At 44.9% G+C, this 23758-nt stretch overlaps 1 long non-coding RNA gene across 4 annotated transcripts in view; it reads right to left on the bottom strand.

Moving 5' to 3' along the window:
- Positions 1-23758, bottom strand: part of LOC102115048 (uncharacterized) — a 275169-nt gene that overhangs the window by 77155 nt on the left and 174256 nt on the right. The gene's annotated exons all lie outside the window — the stretch shown is intronic.

The raw sequence follows: 23758 nt of genomic DNA, 5'->3' as shown, positions 1-23758 counted from the left end.
TTAACCGTAGAATTGTAACGGTCTCAAATTCTGTATATTCACTTACTCTCTGTAAAATTTCCCTCCCTACTCTAGAACGGAAGTTGCATGTTTTGCTCATTACTGGCGCACAGTGTTCAGATGACTGCCTAGCACATAGTAAGAGATCAAGAAATTAATTATGATAAAATTAATTATATTTAATATCACATAATGACATAAAATTAGATGATTATTACCAAACTGCATAGGAAAAATGAAAACTACAGCAGCAATGCAGACCACATATCAAATTCCTCTGACAGCATGGGGGGGAAAAAGCCAGTTAAAAACATTGAAGGCTGAAATATAGAAAAAATATCCTTGGAAAAATGTGGCTTCATGAAGCAATAGGAGTTTAGAAGAAAGAAATAGACTATTTTGGTTTTGAGTGCAGGAAAAGACTTCATGGTGAAACACAGAGGTATTTAAAATGTGAGTAGATTAAAAGAAGGGGTAGAGTACAATGTTCGGCGGAGAGAATAATATCAGGGCAAGAAATATGCAAGGTCAGGTCGACCTTCACTGAATTTAGAGGAATGGATGTTGCCAGAGAGAAGGATGGAGTAGAATTGAGGCTAATGTGCTGAGAAGCATGCATCAATCCAAGGGAAAGGGTCAGACGAGGATGGAGCATCCCTGCTACTCTGTGTGGATGAAGGCACACTGGGAGCACGACATGTGACTTCTGCTACTGCAGTCTAGGGTGAGCAATGACAGCTGCAAACTCTAGGGACAGAGAATTCAGGGAGAGGTGTGAGAGTCTCCAAACAACCAGGGCCACTTGCTCGGCCTCAAGTAACACCCAGAACTGTTCACTGGGACGCACAAACACTCTACGTTCACTGATGATATACAAGAGATTTTCTACCCTGAACCACTCGTGTGGCAGAACAATCAATAACGAATAAGTCAGATGCCTCATCCCTATAAATGTAATTACCCAAGAGGGCAGCAGCTCTGTATCTGTGGGAGGATGGGAGCCTTACTCCAACAAGCACAAATGAGCAAACACTGATGGCCCAATCACACTAGCCAACTTCCCTCCTAACGACCTCCAGAACCATCCTGCTAGCTCCCCCCAAGGCTTAAATTCTCCTGCCTTTGGTTTGAGGTAAGTTGAGTCCAAGGGCTCTTCCTATTACAGTATTTTGACTCGTATTGCAACAGTCTTCAATAAACGTTTCCTTGACATTTCTTGGAAGTCTTGCTGAAAGTTTTCTTTTACAAGAAAAGTATAGAGTTGTTTTTTCTGTATCTCTGTTTGTTCTGAACTCTGCTTACAAACAAAACCAGAAGGTAAGAGATGAGAAAAGTACTCATTTCCTTTTCTGAAGTTCTGTATTTCTTCCTTTGCCACTAAAAGCTGAATAACTCATAAAAATAAAAACTAAGGGACAGAGTTCCTCTAATATTTCCTGGCAGATCACCCTCCCAACCTCTCAGTGCTTTGTCCTCCTGGATGACAGTGAGAGTGATCCTCCTTCCTCTTTGCCCCAGCCCTCCGCCCATGGCCACCCACTGACTCCTGCTGCCACCTGGAATTCCTCCATTTCTGAACATCAACTATGAAGGTCCCCATCCCTGACTCACCTGCTGTCCTTCCAGCCTCTCTCCTTCCCTGCTGATCAACATCAACAAGGCTCTTCTCCCCCGGGGCTGTGCATGGGAATCCCAAGCTGCCTCTGGGACAGCTATCATCTGCTATCATCTGCTCTCATCTCCTGTCCTTGTACACAGCACCGTCTTTGCCTCTCAGGTTCTCTGAGTTTGGTATTTTTGATGTTTTTCAGACATCTTAGTGGGGTCTTGAATTCAAACGTCAAACCATGACAAGCTGAGTTAACATTTTGACTCCTATATCTTGGAATTGAGGGGGAATTCTGACTTCAGGAAATACTTGATTTAAGGACTCAAAGCATGAGTCACATTGTTGTCTTCCCATTTATTTCTCTTGATCTTACTTTGGGCTCTCTCCGCAGGTGACAGCCATGTGAATCATGGTCATCTCTCTGTGACCTTCGTAGCTGATCTCCTGGAGAAAATCCCTACTTCCTTCCCATTGTTCCAGCCAACGCCCAAGTCCCATGGCCGACTCTGACTCTGTCACTGAGGTTAGAGGTTGGCACCACACCTGGGTCCCATACTGCCCCTGCTCCCCAAGGAAGAATTTAAACTAAGAACAGTTGACAGGGGATCGGTGAGTCACTGGAAAAAGTCCACAATCCCATTCCCCCACCATGATGGTCTCTCGGTCACACTTTGAAAATAAACTGAGAAGATCCATCAATATTTTAGAGAAGCAAAAGTTGACATGCAAAAAGTGCTCCAGTCCAACTTCTCTCCATGACAAGGAGAACTTCTCTCCCTGTTCACCTGCTGCTTTGTAAAAAGCCACCACAAAATTTAGAGGATTGAAACAGTATGATAAGGTCTTCACTCAGGCATTTGCAATTGGGGCCTGGCTCCCTCCAGGGGCATCAGAGAAGAGGTTCTGCTGGGATCTGGAGACCTCAGGGCTGAGACACTCCTGCACAGGGGCAGGCAGTGCTGGCTTAGCTGGGAGCTCCGGAAAGACTGAGAGAAGGGACTGTGTGACGTGCTGGGGTCGGATCATGCTGGCTCATGAGAGAAGAGTTTTTGTGAAATAATTGTTAAATCATCCATAGCTGGGAGAATTTTAAGAACAGAGATTTTAAAACACTGCAAATCAGAGTTTTTCCCCCAAGAAAACAGGTTGTTTTGCATTCTCTAGCCAGTCCTTGTAGGTGGGCTTAGTTCCTCTCCCTGTACAACGTTCAGGCTTCCTCCAAGCATGATGCCTGGGCTCCAAAGTCACCAGCGCTCTTAGTGTGTCTGGGCTGCTAGCAAAATAATGCCATAAACCAAGCTGCTTATAAAAACAGAAATGTTTTCCTCACGGACTGATACGTCCAAATCAACGTGTCAGGAGATTTGGTGTCATGAGAACTGCCTTTCTGATTCACAGACGGCACCTTCTCACTGTATTCTGACCTAGTGAACCCTCTCCCTAGAGAGGGAGCTCTCTGGGGCATCTTCTGTAAGGGCGTTAGTGCTACTTACAAAGCCTGTGCCCTCCTGACCTTCTTACCTCCCAAAAGCTCCCACCTCTTACACTATCAGCTAATGATTTAAGATTTTAATGTATGATTTTCAGGAGGACAAAAACATTCAGGTTATAGCACCATCCAATAGAGAGGAAGTGAAAGATACCAGTTCATCAGGCCCGATCCCAGAAAAACAGCATGGCACTAAGTCAGGTGCATTCAGTTGGTCAAGATGTTACCCAGTCTCGATTGGACAGGAGACAAGTCACCTCCTTTTCTGTGTGAGGAGAGTCAATGATTTAGGGACACATTTTAAACAGCACAAGGGAGTTATTCCCTCACAGGTTTTTGGAAAATTGCTGCAGACGCCAACGGCAGACACATACACGGCTTGTGAGAAGTGACTGGGACAGGTGGACAAAGGGCAGGGTCTCGGAGCTCCTGCCTGTCCCAGCTGGATCTGCAGGCCTGGGAGTCGCTGTGTGGCACAGGCAGCACCAGGACCCTCCCTTCAGGACGGTGGACAAAGGGCTGAGGGGAGGGACAGGGCAGTGCTCTCTGAGCAGCTGGGAAGTGGAGGGTCCTCAGAGTTCACCCCCACGCAGCCTCCGCCCTGTCCCATGATAACACACACGCTATGTTCCATGACTGCCCTTCCCTACCAGGTCAAAACCATGTTCCAGGGCCCTGCCCAAGGTCCACACACTCTGTGTCTGCTGGAGCCACCAGATAGCCTCAGCTGTGTGAAAATATCCTTGCTGCTCCTAGAGGCCTCTCTCCTCTCACACCCACACCTGCACCCCCACCCACAGCTTCCCCAGAATATTTACTCCAGTCTGATGGTGTCAACGCTCTTATGGAGAGTCAGCTCCAACCTAGTGCAGGCTCACTTCGATATTCTCTGGAAATTCAAATGCATGTGTATGAGAGAACAGTTCCAACCATGTCTACACTGGAAGTCTACACTTGTAGAAATTCGTAGAAAAATCTCTTGGGGTGGGGGTCATGGATGGTCACAACCTCAGACCATAGTGCCCCAACCCAAGGGGCTGTCAAGAAAAACCACAGCCTCAGCAGAACCAGGGGACTCCAAGGAATCCCACCTTGATGGTGAGGTCACCACTAAACCAGCCTCTCCTTACTGCTACAGGGTAGGGACCTCGCCACCCCTATCTTTCTGCTTTGGCCTTTGAAAGCACTGAGATTGCCTTTGTGAGCATCCTGCCAGCTCATTGGCCCGTTTATTAATCAGATTAATTTTTTTTGCTATTGAATTGTTTGACCTCCATGTGTATTTGGATATTTACCCCTTCTACTATGTAGGGTTTGCAAATATTTTCTCTCATAATCTGGGTTGCCTTTTCATTTAGTTGATGGTTTCCTTCGATGCTATCTTTCTGCTTTGGCCTTTGAAAGCACTGAGATTGCCTTTTTGAGCATCCTGCCAGCTCATTGGCCCATTTATTAATCAGATTAATTGTTTTTTCTGTTGAGTTGTTTGACCTCCTTGTGTATTTGGATATTTACCCCTTCTACCCCGTTGGGTTTGCAAATATTTTCTCTCATAATCTGGGTTGCCTTTTCATTTAGTTGATGGTTTTCTTTGCTGTGCAGGTGCTTTAGTGTTCAAGGCAGCCCCACTTGTGTATTTTCATTTTATTGCCTGTGCCTTTGATGTCACAGTCAAGAGACAATTGCCCAGATTAATGTCAAAAAGCTTTATCCCTATATGTTCTTCTAGTAGTTTATGGTTTTAGATTTTATGTTTAGGTCTTCAATCCAAGTTGATTCTTGTATGTGGTTTAGGAAAAAAGACCACGTATACAGATATCTCAAATTCTAAGGTAGTATACATTAGATGCATACAATGTTTAATTGACCCATGTATGTAAATAGAGCTGAAAATAATAAACATATTTTTATCTTTCAATCAATTCTATCTCCATCCCACTGAACTTTTTCACCTATAGCCTGATGAGGTTGCTGTCCTCTCTACCAGCTCCTATAGGAGACAGCTCATCCCCTAACCTCAAACTCCCCTTCATGAGGGTGGTAATGCCCTTGAATCCTGCAATGAATTAGTTCTAGACTCCAGTGGAAGTCAGGTCTGTTATGAAGGGCTGCATCTCTGAAGAGAAGAGGGCTCATTTTTAGAAAATAAGAGGCATTTATTCCCTGAAATTACAGAATTAAAGCACTGTTTCTATTATTTTTTGCAATATTAAAAATAAATATCTAAGCAGGTAAAAACGGAAAAAATGGTAGGGTCCTTATCAGCACCATGAGCTCCAACCTAGCACAGACACTAAACCTAGAGATTCATGCTAGAATGAAAGCTGGGAGAGCAGAGGAGCCTCAGAAGTACGTGGAAGCCAATGGATACCCGCACGCTCTCCAATGAAATGCCCGCCTCCGCTCACTGCAGCATCCATCTCTGAGTCTTCTTGCAGCAGAGCTATTAATCCAGGCTGGCTCCTCCATCCCCACACATTTGCTTCTGCTCTCCCTCCTCTCCTTCAGGTGACCACAGGTATGAGGACCCTCACCCTCCTCTCTGCCATTCTCCTGGGGGCCCTCCAGACCTGGGCAGAGCCGCTCCAGGCAACAGCTGATGAGATACCAGCCCAGGAGGAGCCTCCAGCAGGCGACCAGGATGTGCTCATTTACTTTTCAGGAGATGAGGGCTCCTCTCTTCAGGTTCCAGGTGAGAGACGCCAGCATGCAGAGCTACAGACTAGAGGGAAGGACAGGAGACAGGCTCTGGAATTGGGTCTCAGTGGCAGATGTCACTTAGGTGACTTTACTTAACATCTCTGGTCCTGGATGTTCTCATTTCTAAATGGAATAGAGATCCAAATAAATCTAAGAGATTTTTCTTTCTCCAAAAACTTGATTCCAAGATATGACTGTGAAATTCACTAGGTTTAAGATATAAGGGGGATGCTACCTAGTTCCTTCTGGATCCAGACAAATAAGTCTAAGTATATAGAAAATATTTCACCCTGTCTATATAGGAGGTTTCAGACCCTGGAGAGGCGCCTAAGAGTGTGTTCAGGTGTGTGTGTGATGGGGCAGGAGGGCAAAAAAGTGAAGCCAAGGAGAATGAGTCTCAAGTCCGATGTGACCAGCACTGCTCTGTGTATTTATTCCTATTGACTGAGATTATTTCTGCTGCAGGCTGCAATACAGCCAACATCACTCATCAGCCAACATGTGACTTCTCCAAGATTCCCTTTACCATCCACTGCGGACCCCATACTCAACTTCTGATGCTCTCTCTGGTTCCCCAGGCTCAACCAAGGGCTTGATCTCCCATTGCAGAGTATTCTACTGCCTTTTTGGAGAACATCTTGGTGGGACCTGCTTCATCCATGGTGAACGCTCCCCAATCTGCTGCTACTAAGCTTGCAGACTAGAGAAAAAAGTTCCTAATTTGCTTTCAGCATTAAAGGGAATTGTTATTCCTACATCATGTCATCAATTTCCTGTCCTCATCCCAAATAAATACTTAGTAACATGATATCCAGGTGTTTTGTTTTGTTCTGTTTTGTTTTGTTTTGTTTTTGAGTTGGAGTCTCGCTGTGTTGCCCAGGCTGGAGTGCTATGGTGGGATCTCGGCGCACTGCAAGCTCTGCCTCCCAGGTTCAAGCAATTCTCTTGCCTCAGCCTCCTGAGTAGCTGGGATTCCAGGCACCTGCCACTATGCCCGGCTAATTTTTGTATTTTTAGTAGAGATGGTGTTTCACCATGTTGGCCAGGATGGTCTTGATCTCCTGACCTCCTGAACCTCCCAAAGTGCTCGGATTACAGGCATGAGCCACCGTGCCCAGCCAATCTAATAAAATAAAGATCCAAATTCTAGGAACTTCAAGGAAGTTTCAGACACAGATGTGTATGAAAGATCAAATGATGCCCCTGATCTCTCCATCCGCTGCTCTGTCTTTTCACTCTGCCTCGTTTTCACTGGATCCATGCTCAAAGAACTCCGGTGTGCTGGGCAAAACATCAGTGTCAGCTTAAAGTTTATGCAGTCAACAAATCATTCCTTCTAAGGAAAACACATCATGCTGTTTCCAAAAATGTTGGAGTTTTATTCAACCAACCTGGATCACACATCTGCCTTTTAAGTTTGAGGGTTATATCAGTGCTATTGAAACAACTTTAATTATGGTTAGAATGGGTTGCAAGAGTTTGAGACCAGACTGGGCAACATGGTCAAACCCCGTCTATACAAAAACATACAAAAGGTTAGCTGGGCATGGTGGTACACACCCGTGGTCCAAGCTATCAGGGAGGCTGAGGTGGAAGCATTGCTTGTGCCTGGAATGTTGAGGATGCAGCAAGCTGACATTGCACCACTGCAATCCAGCCTGGGCAACAGAGTGAGACACTCCAGCCTGGGCAATAGACTGAGACCCTGTCTCAAAAAAACAAAAACAAAAACAAAAAAAACAATTCTTTCTGAAAGGTGGAATGCGTTGTTAAGAAAGCTGTAATGAGTCAAACAAAGAGCCTAGGAGCATCACACTCTGATAGACTCATTATCAGGATCTTCCAGGAGGAACAGCAACAGCAACACCCTCTTAGCTCCTCAGAGTATGTGCCGGGATGGTCATGGCTCCCACGCCAGGCTGTCTCCAACTGCTGCTCATCTTAATATCTCACTCTTGGGGCCTGTGTCCTTTTGAGTTTGTCTTTTTCTTCCTTTCCAAGAGGACATGGTCACTGCCTAAACCTAGTGTCTCTGCTGACATCTTGTTGGGGTATAATGTGACTCTTCCTCCTGTGCCCCTCTGCTACCTTTCCCAGATTCCAACCGGCCCTTGAACACTTATCCAATATGTCCTGCAAATGGCCTATCAATCCCCTACCACAAGACCCTGGGGAGGCGTCCAGCGGGAGTGCCAGCTCCTTATTTTACTTGGAATATAGCAGTTTCAGTTTGTGATTCCAAAACACATATTTGGAATAAGAATATGTCTGTTTGAGCCAAGGCTACTCTTATCAGGTGGGCTCTGGTAGAATGCCTTAAGAAGTCCTGGAGTGACAGAGAGACCACTGTTTGCAAAGAGACAGAATTTCAAGTGGGTTATTTACAATTCTTGACCAAAATAATTCAATGGGCCCAGATACTGCTGTGACCACCAACACCAACAACAAATGCCCAGACCCCAGGAGAAGGGAGCTGGTGTTCTCCACACTCATCCCATGCAGATTCTAAGCAGGTCTCAGCCCCAGACCGAGGCTCTGCCTGTCTGAAGAGGCAGCTTCAGACAGGCAGAGGGTCCAGGCAACCCACTGAGACACTGCACGACTGGGGAACCCAATACAGATCCCAGGGAAGACAGAGTGGGTCTGTGTCCAACAAAGATATGGTGGCTTATGCCTGTAATCCCAGCACACTGGGAGGCCCAGGTGGGCGGATCACCTGAGGTCAGGAGTTTAAGACCAGCCTGGCCAACATAGTGAAACCCCATCTCTGCTAAAAATAAAAAAATAGCCAAGCATGGTGGTGTGTGCCTGTAATCCCAGGTACTCGGGAATCTGAGGCAAGAGAACCGCTTGAACCTGGGAGGCGGAGGTTGTAGTGAACCGAGATGGCGCCATTGCACTCCAGCCTGGGGGACAGAGCGGGATTCCGTCTCAATAAGAACCACCATGGGAAAAAAAAAAAAAAAAAAAAAAAAAAAAAAAAACCAATTTGCTGGATACCTCTATTCAGTAGTGTACCTATGCAGGTCCCTCGGGGTAAGTTTATAAGGGACAGGAGCGCCCCCTACTGTCGTTAAAGTGCTACTGTAGCGCTGCAGGCCCATCTTTCAGTAAGGGCAGGTTCTCCTTGCCTGGGAATACAGTGTGGGCACTGCTAGGTCGCCCTCTGATGACTGAGGACATCTCAAGGTGGAAACATACTGAAGCTACTGAGGAGAAAAAGGAGAAACAGCCCTTGGCACAAACAGATTGCACTTCAGTGAAAATGCTCTGGCTTCGATGTGGGGTGGGGGGAACGAGAGAAGGGCGCTGAGCAGAGATAAGGTCCTCATGACCACCGGTCATCACAGAGGATGGTGGTTACTTCTCACGAGGCTGCAGGATCCTGATGGCTAATGAGGGGGAATCATACCCATCCTGTGTTTGTATTTGTTCACTGAAAGCTGGACCCAAGAGTAACGGGCTTTGCCGAATAGGGCTTGGTCGTTTGTACACATGTGAGTATGGGGGTTGGCAGGAGAGGGGAGAGAGGAAAGCAAACCATTTGAAGTTCCCTTATTGTCTCCAAAGCCCTCTGATGTTCTTTTTATTCCAGGTCTGCCATCTATTTGCTTGATGCCTCTGATGACTTCAGGAGTCGTGATACAGATCCTGATAAGATTCTCTGCTTCCCGTCTGTCTGTATGTTTACCAACCACCATGTGAATTAACCTGTGATATCTCCTATTCCATCTGGAGTAAGCTGGGGCCACTTCTTATTTCCCAAAGGTAGATCAGACAATTCCAGAATTCCCCTTTAAGTCAAGACCAGGAAATCAAGACCACTTATCCTTAGAAGAATCTTGTCCTCTTAGATAGATCAGGGTAGCTGAGTAATAGCTCCCGGGTAGGATTGCCAGGTGATAGGGGAATTGCTGTCTTCCCCTTGAACAAGTGGGGAAAGTGGTGTGGACAGCTTTAATTCACAATGAACAAGCACAATTTGCTGGGCACAGTGGCTCATACCTTTAAACCCAGCAGTTTGGGAGGCCGAGGCGGGTGGATCAGTTGAGGTCAGGAATTTGAGACCAGCCTGGCCAACACGGTGAAACTTTGTCTCTACTGAACATACAAAAATAAGCCGAGTGTGGAGGCGTGCACCTGTAAACCCAGCTACTTGGGAGGCTGAGGCAGGAGAATCGCTTGAACCCAGGAGGTAGAGGTTGCAGTGAGCTGAGATCATGCTACTGCACTCCAGCCTGAGAGACAGAGCAAGACTCTGTCTCAAAAAAAAATATTGGGGTGAAGGAGGCAGGTTTAATTCGAATCCTGGGCTTTGGTTAAAAGGCCACCTCACACTGGATAAATGATTGCCAAGGTCAAGTAAATACAAAACAAATGCAATTACACACAAAACGCACATCTCTGAAATGGCTGAAAAGTTTCAGAATTCTTTCACTCCGCACAGACCTCAGCAATGGGATTTAACAGAAAGCGTTTATGTCCATTGCTTTTCGAAGGACCTGGGAGAAAGAGTCCCTATCCTGAGCGATGATGATCTATGAGCAGTAAACCTCCCCTAGGTCCACAGTGGTCTCAGTAAAACACTATTGCTAGGACCCACTCCACAGAGTGTCTGATTCAGCAGGTCTAGGGTGGAATCCAGGAGTTGCTATTGCTACCATGTTCCCAAGTGACGCAGGTACTTCTGGTTCAGAGCTCTGGCTTTGAGAACACCTGCTGTGGTGTGGGAAACGGCATTGCTCTCCCATGGCTCCCAACATCACACCTCAGGGATCCTTGACCTGTTGGTTTCAGAAACCTTCCTCATACTCTGTTTCATTCACCCACTCCACAGCTATAACATCAATCTTCTTATCACTTGGAGATACTCTCATCTTAAAAATGCAGATTCCAGCGTCCTACCCTGCTTCATCCTCACCCCTCAATCTTTCTGACTCAGCCACTCCCACGTTGTCACTCAATGTCGTCAACACCTCCATTCTCTAGGACACCACTAGTTCCCAATCAGTTGTCCAAACTCTTTTAATTCTTTCACATCCAGCCCTGGTCTATGTTCCATCACTTAATCACTATTGAATGAGGACCTCGTTCTTTTCCCCCTACTCTCTGATCTCTCTGGGCAAATGCCAAATACTAAGCCCACATCAATTTTATATTGTTCTCACCTTCACCTTGATGCTGAGAAAAAGTCCCAACCACGGAAATCCAATTAAAACACAACTGAGTTCTCAGCCCTGCCTAGAAATCTTCCAAAAATCCTTACATTTCCAATCTCAAAAGAGAACAAAATTATGTCACATCATCTACTCTAGAAAACCTCTTTTTAAAATATCTCCTCACTCTTATGAAATGTGAAATGGATAGGCATTTTATAATTGATGATTATGTTGAACTGCAACAACATACACGATAAAAATAAGAGATAGGCCGGACGCGGTGGCTCACACTTGGAATCCCAGCACTTTGGGAGGCTGAGAAGGGTGACGGATCACCTGAGGTCAGGAGTTCAAGACCAGCCTGGCCAACATGGTGAAACCACGTCTCTACTAGAAATCCAAAAACTAGCAGGGCGTGGTGGTACATGCTGGTAATACCAGCTACTTGGGGAGGCCGAGGCAGAAGAATTGCTTGAACCCAGGAGGCGGATGTTGCAGTGAGCCGAGGTCCCGCCTTTCCCCCTTTTAAAATTTGTTTATTTAGCTTTATGTGTTTAGTCATAAGAGGTGTGAGTATATTCTGGATACATGTCTTCCACGAGATACGTGATTTGTAAGTATTTTCTCTCATTCTGTGAGTTGCCTTTTCACTTTCTTGATAGTGTCACTTGAAGCACAAAAGAATTTAATTTTGATAATATCCAATTACCTGTTTTCCTTTGGTTGCTCATGCTTTTGATATTATATCTGAGAATCCATTGCCAAACAGAGGTTATGAAGGCTTGCGGCTACGTTGCCTTGTAAAAGTATTATGCTTTTAGATTTTACATTGTATTTCTAACCCATTTTGAATTAGCTTTTAAATGTACTGTGAGGTAGGGTCCAACTCATTCTGATGAATGTGGCCATCTAGTTTACCCACCATTTGTTGAAAAGAATTTTCTTTACTCCATTGAACGGCCTGGGCACCATTGCAGAAAATCAGTTAATAACCATAGACACATTTTTATTTCTGAACTCTCAATTCTATTCCACGGATCTACGTCTATATTTACAGCAGGACCACCCTGTCATGATTACTGTTTCTTCGTAGGATGTTTTGAAAACAGGAAGCTTTTCCTCTTTTTCAAGATGATTTAGCTATTCTGGGATCTTTGCTATTCCATATACATTTTAGAATCACCTCGTCAGTTTCTACAAAGACGTCATTAGGGATTCTGAAATAGATTGAGCTGAATCTGCAGATCAGTTTGGGGAGCACTGATGTCTCACATTAAGCCTTACAATCCATGAGCATAAGATCTCTTTCCAGCTCACTGACATCTCACATTAAGCCTTAAACCCATGAGCATAAGATCTCTTTCCAGTTGTTGAGATATTCTTAAAAATGTTTCAACTTTTTGTGGTGTGGGGAGTATAAGTTTTGCACATTTTTGTTAATTCAAATACTAGCTATTTTCCTTTTGATGCTATTTGTAAAAGGAGTTTTTAGTTTCATTTTTGAAAAGTTTATTATGAAAGAAAAAATACAATTGATTTTTGTGCACTGGTCTTCTATTTTTCAACCATGCTAAACTTCCTTATTACTTCTAATAGTTTTTTAATAAACTGTTTTTGATTTTCTACATATAAAAGATCATGTTTTTGAAAACAGAGATTATTTTACTTCTTCTTTTCTAACCGGGATGTCATTTAATTTTTTCTTCTTGCCTGACTGCCCTAGAACCTCCAGCACAATGTCGAGTAGAAGTGGTGACTTCAGCTATCCTTGGCTGGGTTCTGAGCTCAGTAGGAAAGCTTTTTTTTTTTAATTCTTTATTTATGTACTTATTTATTTATTTTTTAACCAGCAAGTATGATGTTAATTGCAGGTTTGTCATAGATGTCCCCGGTGCCAAAAATGTTGGGGACTGCTGCCTTAACAGATGGAGACAGTTCCCGTGTAACCCCAGTGAGTGTTTTCATGCCTAACAGCGTCTCATATTTCACTAACTGTATTCTTATTTCTTCATCTTTTTTCTCTCTTCTCTGGACTGTGTAATCTTTTATCTATCAGTGTACACATTTTCTAATTCTTGGTTCTGCCAGTTTAAGTATACTATTGAGCAGTCGTTAATAACATTTACATTTCAATTATTCTACTCTTCAATTCCAGAATTTCATGTGTTTCTCTGTAACTTCACTTTATTATATTCTGCCTTTGAAAAGATATTGTCATCAGTTTCCTTTAATTATGTAATAATGACTTCTTTTAGTTCTTTAGTCACATTTATCATTAATATTTATTTTTTCTATTAAGTTCTTTATATACTTAGATATTTACCTTTATTACATGTATGGTTTACAAATATTTTCTCTCTCTTGCTAGGTTGTGTTTTTGCTCAATTAATTGTTTCCTTTGCCAAGCTGATGTTTTACAATTAAATGAACTTCAACTTGTTTATTTTTGCTTTTGTTACCTCTGCCTTTAATGTAATATCCAAGAAATAATCTCCCAGTTCAATGTTAGGAAGCTTTATCACTATGCGTTCTTCTAGTAAGTTTTATGATTTCAAGACTTATATTTAGGTCTTCAATTCATTCAGAGTTGATTTTTACATACGTGTGAGAGAAGGGTACAAATGTAGATATACATCGAATTATCAGGTTGTGTACTTTCAACAGATATAATTTCTAATTGTCACTCCTCTCAATACAGTTGGGAATAAAAACATTTTTTTAATCTTATTCAGACCAACTCTTTAGCTAGTATCCCACTGAGCTTATTTCCCTGATACCCTGATGACGCCATTGTCCTCTCCACACTAGCAGTGGCAGGAGACTATGCCTTCGAGAACCTCAAAAACCTCCTTCACGAGGGTGGAAATTCCCCGGAATCCTGCGATAAATTACTCTCTACACTAATCGGGTCTGTCTCTGGCCTCGGGGTCTAGACCACCAGAGAATAGCAGGGCTCATCTTCAGAAAATAAGAGGCATTTATTCCCTGAAATTATTGAATATAAGAGCACTGTTCCTTTCCTTTTTTGGACATTAAGAAGGAAATGTTCCAGCAGATGAGACACAGGAAATTATATCATGATCCTAATCATCCCTTTTGGCTTGGACCCAGAACAGACACTCAATAAACAGACTTGTATGATGAAAGCTGGGAGAACAGAGAAGCATCAAAGGGATCTTGATGGCAAAGGCAGCCCTTCCCTTCCCCAATCATATGCTCCACCTCCTCTCACTGCAGCATCTGGGACAGACGACCAGGACTTTGCCATCTCCTTCACAGGGGACACAAGCTCAGGTTTTAGAGCTTCAGGTGAGAGCTGCCAGCATTACAGAGCTAGGAGTCTAGAGAGGAAAAACCAGGAACCTCTAGAATCAGATTCAACAGCTGGCTCTTTCTCTTAGGTGATCACCTCCCCAGGCCTCAGTTTCCTCGTGTGTATACTGAAAAGACAGAATCAGATGATATTCAATGGACAGTGATCCTCCAAAGATATTTGATTCTGTGAAAAGTCAGTGAAATTTAGTAATCTTATGCTATGTGGAAACATACTGGGGAGTCTCTCTGGAATCAAGGTTGAGAACCCAGTTGGAAAGAAGCATATTTCTTTTTGTTCGTTAGAGGAGCTTCACAAATGGGAACGGACCTAAGGGTGTATTCAACTGTGTATGTGAAGAAGCAGCATCACAAAAAAGTGAGCAAATGAGAATAAGCCTCTAACCCTGCCTGAGAGCAGCACTGCTCTATACGTTGATTCCTACTGATTGAGCCAATCTTGCTGCTGCTGTGATGTGGCCACCGTGGTGAACGCAATCAGCCCAGTAGCTACCCGCACAGGGATTCTCCTTATCAACCACCTCTGACCCCAGTCCTGATGCCTGATGCTTTCTCTGTGTCTCTAGGCTCAGCGAGGGGCTTGGTGTGCTATTGCAGAATATCAGGCTGTCATTTTTCCAAACACCACTATGGGACTGCACCAATAGTGGGATCTGCTGTCTTTTCTGCTGCCTCTGAACATGGAGCACAGAGGAAAATGTGTTCATCGTTTGCTTTGAGATCTAGAGAACATTTATTACTCCTTTACCTTGTCTTCAATTTTCTTTTCTTATTCCAAATAAAGTCTTTGTGGCAAGTTCTCCGTGTTTGTACCTGCTTGCTGTTTAATGGACCTCTTAGTCAAGACCCTTTGGGATGCAAGTACCAGAATCCTAAATTCAGCTTTTTAGGCAAAATACAACTCCAAATTCTAAGAACATCAAGGACAAACATTGGCTTCAGACACAAATTGATTTACAAGCACAAATTATGTGGCCGATTTCTCCTTCTACTTCTCAGTCTTTTCACTCTGCCTCATTGCTATTGAATTCACTCAAAGGTAACTCCCATGTGTTAGGAAACACAATCATTGCCAGCTTCCAGTTTACAAAATCATATCATCGCTACTTCTTAGGAAAAAAAAAAAAAAACACCATGTTCTTTCCTGAAGTGTTGGAGCTTCATTGAACAGACCCAGATCACACCTCTGGCTTTGAAGACCTGGGGTTGTCACAGCTCTATTGAAAAACATTTAATTGAGATTGGAATGGACAGCTAAGAAAGCTGTAACGGGATGGGTGTGGTGGCTCATACCTGTCATCCCAGCATCAAAGAAATGGTTTCAGACCAGGAGCAGTGGCTCATGCCTGTAATCCCAGAACTTTGGGAGGCCGAGGCGGGTGGACACCTGAGGTCAGGAGTTCAAGACCAGCCTGGCCAACATGGTGAAACATCGTCTTTACTAAAAGCACAAAAATTAGCCGAGAGTGGTGGCACATGCCTGTAATCCCAGCTACTTGGGAGGCTGAGGCAGGAGAATCACTTGAACCTGGGAAATGGAGGTTGCTGTGAGCCAAGAGCATGTCATTTTACTCCAGCCTGGGTGACAAGAGCGAAACTCAATCAAAAACAACAACAACAACAACAACAAAAAAAACCTGTAATGACTACAACAAAAAGCATAGGAGCACCTCACTGCAACAGACTCATCACTAATATTTTCCACCCATGCCAGGGAAAATCAAGATTTTCATATTCATAAAGTTGTCTTCACACAAACAAAATGCAGATTCCTCAACTGTATTCTGAAAAATGCACCCTTGAGACGGGAGAATAGGGAAGTAGGGTAATCAAGGGTTAAGGGATAAGGAAAAGAAAACCAGGTGCAGCCAGTTCCAGGCAAGATTAGGCAGAACACCAAATTCTTTTAGCTTAATATAAACCCTAAATGGGGGGCTTTTGAGCCACTTGCTTGAACCGGCTCCCACTCTGTGGAGTGTCAATAAATCTGTACTTTCGTTACTGCGTTCTCATGTTGCTTTGGTTTGTCTTTCGTTGCTTCCTTCTTTTGTTGCTTTGTTTGTACGTTTTGTTGAATTATTTGTTCAATGCACTAACAACCTGGACAACCCACAGTCAAGATCTTCCATCTGGTAACACTCTCTTGAGTTCCCTTAAAACTGCTGAGGACCTGATTCTACCCGAAAATACAGTTTTAAAGGGGCACCAGGAAAACAGAAGTGAGGGAAAAGCTATCCAAGTAATCTGCGTCCCTGCTGGTGCTGCAGGGCCCTGAGGTTCTGATACCCAGAACGTCCTGCACATCAGTAAGTGAGTAGGAAACCAGGTCTGGAGAAAGGGAATGAACCAGGAGCTCAGCGCCCACTGAGATGCTCAGAGCGTTTGCCGGGAAGGCCACAGCGCCCCCTATGGTCCTGCCTCCAACTGCAGCCTCCCCACCAGGCCCAGCACACCTTGGGTCTGTACCTTCCTGAGCCTGCCTTTCTCCTCTCCTCCAAGAGGACAGGGTCACTCCGGGTGTCCCTGAGGCCAGGCTGACATCTTGCTGAGGTGTGATGTGATCCTTCCTGTCTCTCTTCTCTTTCCTTCTCTAGGCACCCATTGAACCTTGAACACGAGTTCAACATATCCTACAAATAGCCTATGGAATCCAGAAAGGATTCCAGCGTGAGCCCCAGAGCCCCAGAAAGGATTCCAGCGTGAGCCCCAGAGCCCCAGAAAGGATTCCAGCGTGAGCCCCGAGTATTTATTTTACTTTAAACTTAGTAGTGCTAGTTTGCGATTCCACAATACATTTTTTGAATAAAAATATGTCTGTTCCAGCCTTGGCTACTCTTATTGGGTGGTACTGGTAAAACACCCCGAGAACTCTTACAGTGACAGAGAGACCACAGTTTGCAAAGAAAGAAAGACTGTTTCAAGTGGATTATTCATCATTCTTGAATAAAACAATATAATGAGTCCAGACACAACTGTGAACACCAACACCAACCACAAATGCCCAGCACCCAGGAGAAGGAGGCAGGTACTGTCCACGTCCAACCATGCAGATCCGGAGCAGATCTCAGCCCCAAACTGAGGCTCTGCCTGTGTAAAGAGGGAGCCCAGGGTTCCAGGCACCCCGCTGAGACACTGCACAGCTGGGGAATCTACTGCAGACCTTAAAGACGACATAGTGGGTTCATGTCTGACAAAATAAATGCTCCCAAATCTTCCCCCTTGTGTAGACAGGGAAGGACACATATTAGGATTCAGGAGGTGAAAAACAAGCAGCCTTCCTGGGTTCCTGTAACTGCCTTGGAGTTGGAGTCATGAGGTCCTTGAACTAACTCTGCAAATTATTCCTAACTGTCCACTGGGCCAGGATCACTTCATTTTGGGGCACCTGCCCTTCACCTAGAAGTCCGCCCAGCTCATTTCTCCAGCTCCTGGGGTCTCAGCTAAAACATCTTTTGGTCACTGAAACCTTTCTTGGTTTCTCAATTTAAGATTGCAACAAGTTCCCCTGGATACCTCCATCCTCCTTGTTCTCTTTATTTCTAACTGTAGAATTTCAAACCATTTCACATCCTATACATTTCGCTTACTCTCGGTAACAGTTGTCTTTATGCCGGAAGGGAAACTGCATGTTTTGCTCATTGTTGTTCCACAGTGCCCAGATGACTGCCTAACACCTAGCTGGGGATCAATAAATTTATTCTGATTAATTAATTATCCCTAACATCACATAATATTACAAAATTCCATTTGTATTACTCAACTTCATAGAAAAAAGCTGAAACCTACAGAGGAAAAAATTCCGTGTGTCAGTTCATGTGATACTAGACCTTTCACAAACTAAAATCATTTAAGAATGAAATGTAGGAGAATATCATGGGTTAAATGTGGCTTTATTAACATTAGGACTTTAGAAAGAAGAGATCATTTTGTCTTGGAGCGGCAAGGATAGGTTTTATGGTGTATCTTAAACTGGAACATAAACATGTTTACAACTGAATAGATTAAAAAGAGGATTAGAGAAGACTGTTTGCTGGAGAGAATGGTATCAGGGACAGAGATATGCCAGGTCAGGGTCTAAGTCTACTGGATTTGGAGGAATTGATGTTGCAAGAGAATAGGATGAACTAGTAATTCGAGCTGATATTCTCAGAGGCATCTATCAATTTAAGGGACAGGGGCAGATGAGGACAGAGTATCCCTGCTCCTCTGTGTGGATAAAGGCATACTGGGAGAACCACAGGAAGCTTCTGCTACTGCAGTCTAGGGTGAGCAATGACAGCTGCAAACACTAAGGACAGAGAATGCAGGGAGAGGTGTGAGGGTCTCCAAACAATGGGAGCAACTTGTTTAGCCTCGAATAAAACCCAAAGCTTATTAATGGAATGCACACACACAGGACATTTATGGAATGCTGATGAGATACTTCTACCTTAAATAAGCCACTCATACGGTAGGAGGAGAAAATAAAGAATAAGTCAAATATGAAGCTAACCCTTTGAAATGTCATTTTCCAAGAAGAAAGTACCCTTTTCTCTGTGGGAGGATAGGCGCCTAAGTTCCATAAATACAAATTGGGAAACACAGATGGCCCAATCACACTGCTCAACCTTCCCGCCAGCAACCTCCAGTACTTTTCCACCAGCTCACTCTAGGGCTTAAACTCTCCTGTGTTTCACCTCAAGAGAGTTGAGTTCAACTGCTCTCCCTATTGCAAACAGTTAACACCTATTGGGACATTCCTCAATAACCAATTTCTTGGCATTTCAAAAAACTATCTGGTGCAATTTTTCTTTTAAACAAAGGATATTGGCTTGTTAGTGTTGCTGTTGATATTTTGTGCTTGTTTATATGATATTCTGAACTCTGTTTACAATGAAAAAAGAATGTAAGAGATGAGAAAAGTACTTGTTCCCTTTTCTGAACTTTGGCATATTTTTTCTTTTGCTGTTAAAAGTCCCATAACTCACGAAGAAACTTAACATTATGAGAAGTTATTTTTCACTCTAATATTTCCCAGAAGGTCACTCTCACTACCTCTCAATGCTTTGAGATCCTGGATAACAGTGACTCCCCCACCCTTTGCACCAGCCCTCTACCCATGGCCACCCACCAGCTCCTGACACCACCTGGAATTCCTCCATTTATGAACATCAACTGTGAAGCTCCCTATCCCTGACTCACCCACTGTCCTTCCAGCCTCTCACATTCCGTCCCTCCTTCCCTGCTGATCAACATCAACAAGTTCTTCTCCCCCAGGGCTGTGCATGGGAATCACCAGGGAGCCTGATGCCCGAGCTGCCCCCAGTATACCTGTCATCTGCTCTCCAGCTGCCCCTGGGACACTTGTCATCTGCTCTCATCTCCTGTCCTTGTGCACTGCACTATCTTTGCCTCAGGTTCTCTGCGTTCGGTATTTTTGATGTTTTTCGGATCTCTTAATGGGGTCTTGAATTCAAATGTCAGAAACCAAAGACAAGCTAAGTTAATATTTTGGCTCCTATATCTTGGAATTGAGGAGGAATTCTGGCTTTAGGAATTGCTTGATCCAAGAACTCAAAGCATGAGTTACATTGTTGTTTTTACCATTTTTTTCCCCTTTGTTTCTCTTGATCTTATTTTGGGCTGTCTCCCCAGGTGACATCCATGTGAATCGTGGTCATCTCTCCATGACCTTTGTTGCTAATCTCCAGGAGAAAATCTCTACTTCTTTCCCTATTGTTCCAGCCATTTCCCGGGTCCCATGGCCTCCTCTGAGTCCATCGCTGCAGGGACAGGTTGAGAGTCCACCTGGCTCCCACACCACCTCTGCTCCCAGCAGTAAGAATTTAAACTAAGAATAAGTGAGGGTGTTCTTTGGTCACTCCTAAGACTCCACAGTTCCATGCTGCCATGACGATGGGCTCTTTGTGACACTTTGGGAATAAGGTGAGAGAGTTCTGTCCTACCTCATCAATACTATAGAGAAGCTGAGATTTACACGCAAAAACAATGCACACATTCAACTTCTCACCATGACTGTGCCTTCTGTTCATCTGGGACTGTGTGAAAAGACACCAAAGAAAGTAGTGGATTGAAACAGCATGATCAGGTCTTCACTCACACATTTGCAATTGGGGTTTGGATCTTTCCACAGGCATAAGAGGAGAGGTTCTGCTGAGATCTGAAAATTTCAGGGCCAGGACACTCATGCACAGGTGGCGGGTGGTGCTGGCTCAGCTGGGAACTCTGAGAAAGCTGAACGATGAGACCCTGTGATGTGCTGGGGCCAGATCAGGCCAGCTCATCAGAGAGGAGTTTTGTGTGATAATTCTTAAACTGTCCATAGCTGGGAGCATTTTAACCACAGAAATTTACAAACATTGTAAATCACAGTTTTGTTTTTTTCCTAGAAAACTGGTTGCTCTGTGTTCTGTAGCCTATCCTTGTAGGTGGGCTCAGTTCCTCTCCCTGTGGAATGCTTAGTCTTCCTCCAAGCATGGTATCTGGGCTCCAAAGGCAGCAGCCCTCTTAGCACACATGGTCTGCTAAGAAAATAATTTAAATGCCATGAACCAAGTTACTCTAATATTGCCTGGAAGGTCACCCTCACTACCTCTCAGCGCTCTGTCCTGCTGGACAACAGTGACCCTTCATCTTCTTTGTTCCAACCCTCCACACCCTAACTCCTGCCACCACTCAGAATCACCTGTGTAGGCTGAGAAGTCCAAATCAAGGTGGTATATAATCAGTGTCTGGTGAGGACCAGCTTTTTGGTTCATATACATCTTCTCACTGTGTCTTCATCTGGTGGAAGGAATGAAGGAGCTCTCTGGGACCTCTTCTACAGGGCACTCATTCCATTCATGAGGACCCCACCATGCTGACCTGCCCAGTTCCAAAAAGGCCCCTTCTTTTAATGCTATCATCTTAGGGTCTAAGACTTCAACATATGAATTTCAGAGGAAAAATGTATCAGGCCACAGCACCATCCAACACAGAGAAAGTGAAAGACACCAGTTCACTAGGGCCTAATCCCAGAAAACAGCATGGCGTCTAGTTGCATGTAGTCTGTCGGTCAAAATGTCACCCGTCCTAGACCCGACAGGAGAGAACAGAAACCTTCCTTTCTATAAAAAAGAGTAAAAGGATTTAGGAGTCATATTTGAAAACAGCTCAAGGAAGCTATTTCCTTATGGTTTATTGTAAAATAAACCTGCTGCAGACATCTGCTGCAGACGCCAACACTGGACACATAGACAGCTAGTGAGAGGCGGCTGGGAAAGGCAGACAAAAGGCAGGGGACTCGGAGCTTCTGCCTGTCCCAGCTGGATCTGCAGGTCCAGGAGTGGCTGTTGGCACAGGCAGCACCAGGACACTCCCTGCAGGACGGGGGACAGATGGCTGAGGGGAGGGACAGGGCGATGCACTCTGAGGAGCTAGGAGGTGGAGGGTCCTCCTCAGAGCTCACTTCCATGCAGCCCCCGCTCTGCCCCACGCTAACACGCATGCTGTGTTCTATGACTACCCTTTCCTACCGGGTCAAAACCATAACCCCATGCCTGGGTCCCAGGTTCTGAGTTTCACGGGGAGGCTCTCCCTACCGCCCATCACAACTATCAGAGCCTCTGGACAAAGCACACTAGTCCTGGCTATGGGCTTCTGCACATGTAGACTTCCAGGGAAGGTAACTCCTTATGCCTTGGGTGGAGCAGGTGTTCTCCTTTTGTGGCATTTCTTCGCTTTCTCCTTTGGAACCACACCTACATTTGATTCAGAAGGAGGCTCCCACCTCAGGGCATCACAGCACCGGGGTGGGTTAAGGGAGTCTCATTTAGTTCATCATCCCCAAATCACCAGCTTCCTCAAGCAGCACGGTGGCCTCCTAAAGTCATGGTTTTTAATGTCTCTGCATGTGCTACGGACACCCAAGGCACCAAGGACCTTCAAAGGGCCACCACTTTTTTAATTCTCAACCCCATGGCCACCATCTCCTCATCACAATTGGGCTAGCCTCACTGTGGTGCCCACCTTGGTGATCACAGAAGAGTTAGCTTCTTTTTCCCTTAGAGATAACATCATTTACATGTTCTCCAATAATGAGACCTCCCCACACCATCACAGGACATCCACCATCTCAACATCAAACATTTACCGAACAATGAATTGTGGATGGATAGTAAACTATGATCTTCTGAGGACTGACGCCCCAGGCCCACTGGCACCCAGCAGGGCCACGAGGCTTTTGCTAGACCACACCTCTCCATTTGACAAGCAACTTCTGGCACAAGCTCCCGTTTTTACCGGTTTTAAAGGTTAGCTAATATTTCCCACTTACTCCTCCTGGCAGGAAGTAGGGATTATTGCTCCAGAACCCACCGAGGGTGCAGTCAGAGGCAGTAAATGAGGAGAAGAAGCCTTCAAACTAGACACAACAACTACATCAGCCAAAGACCATATGGAAGTGCCATCACCAAATGTGGCCATGGGGGAGAAAGGCTCCAAGGAAAAGTGGGTGCGAGCTGACCCATGGAAGCACTGGGAAGAAAGCCCTGAGTGACAAGATGTCAGTGTTCTCCATGATTGGCCTTGCTTGGTATCTCATGTACACATGGCTTGTGGGGTAGCTGTTACACCCAGGCCTTGCAGCCTAGAGAGCTGCTGGGAACAGGACAGCCCTAGTCAGAATTTGTACCCGAGGCTGGAAAACTGGGGAATTCCCTGTAAGTCCTGTTAGAGGGGCTGCACCCCAAATACAACCTGACCTGTGTCCAAGGTGGGCAACTCAATTCTTAGATATTGATTGGGTCCCACGGCACCAATGCTTAAACACCAGCAGCCCTCACAACCTCAGATCACCCTGTTTCAAGGATGAGGAGGTGGTTCTCTGGATGCACAGGATTCAATCCAAATGGGCTAACGACGCCACAGCACAAACCCAGACTGCAGCCTGAAGGGTTGGAGCCTTGCATTCACAGAAAGCATCCAGACATGATCATGGACTCAGCGATACACCTGTGCTCCAATGTATATGAGTTACAGATGGAAACCTCCTATGCCTCCCAGGAAGCACCACTCAACTTTACTAAATGCTTCTCTGAAGACCCACAAGGGCTGAGAAGCTGTACAACACCAGCAGTAAAGTGAATGCCCAGACTCCCACTTCCCTTCTTGGGTGGCCATCTGGAAAGGCCACCCCCACCCCGAAGGCTAATGCTTCAGACCAGTTCTTGGCTTAGATGATCTTAGACAATTGTTTAACGTTAAACTGTTCATTGGCCAAGCAAGGAGGTGATTGTCCCCTCTGGGGAACCACATGCTGCGTGTGCATCCATAACTCAGGAGAACTCACAAAAGTCTGTTCCACATGGCAACAGAAGCCCAGGTGGCACTCAGTCTCACCGGGGTGTTCTCCAACATCCCAGCTCAGCCAAACGGCTTTGATTTGTTTTTATGGTTAGACCCCAGGTCCTCAGGACACTGCTTCAGAAA

This window comes from Macaca fascicularis, chromosome 8 (assembly GCF_037993035.2).
Source record: "Macaca fascicularis isolate 582-1 chromosome 8, T2T-MFA8v1.1".
Taxonomy (NCBI): domain Eukaryota; kingdom Metazoa; phylum Chordata; class Mammalia; order Primates; family Cercopithecidae; genus Macaca; species Macaca fascicularis.
Note: the sequence above shows the minus strand (reverse complement) of the source record. Positions and strands in the feature narration are given on the sequence as shown.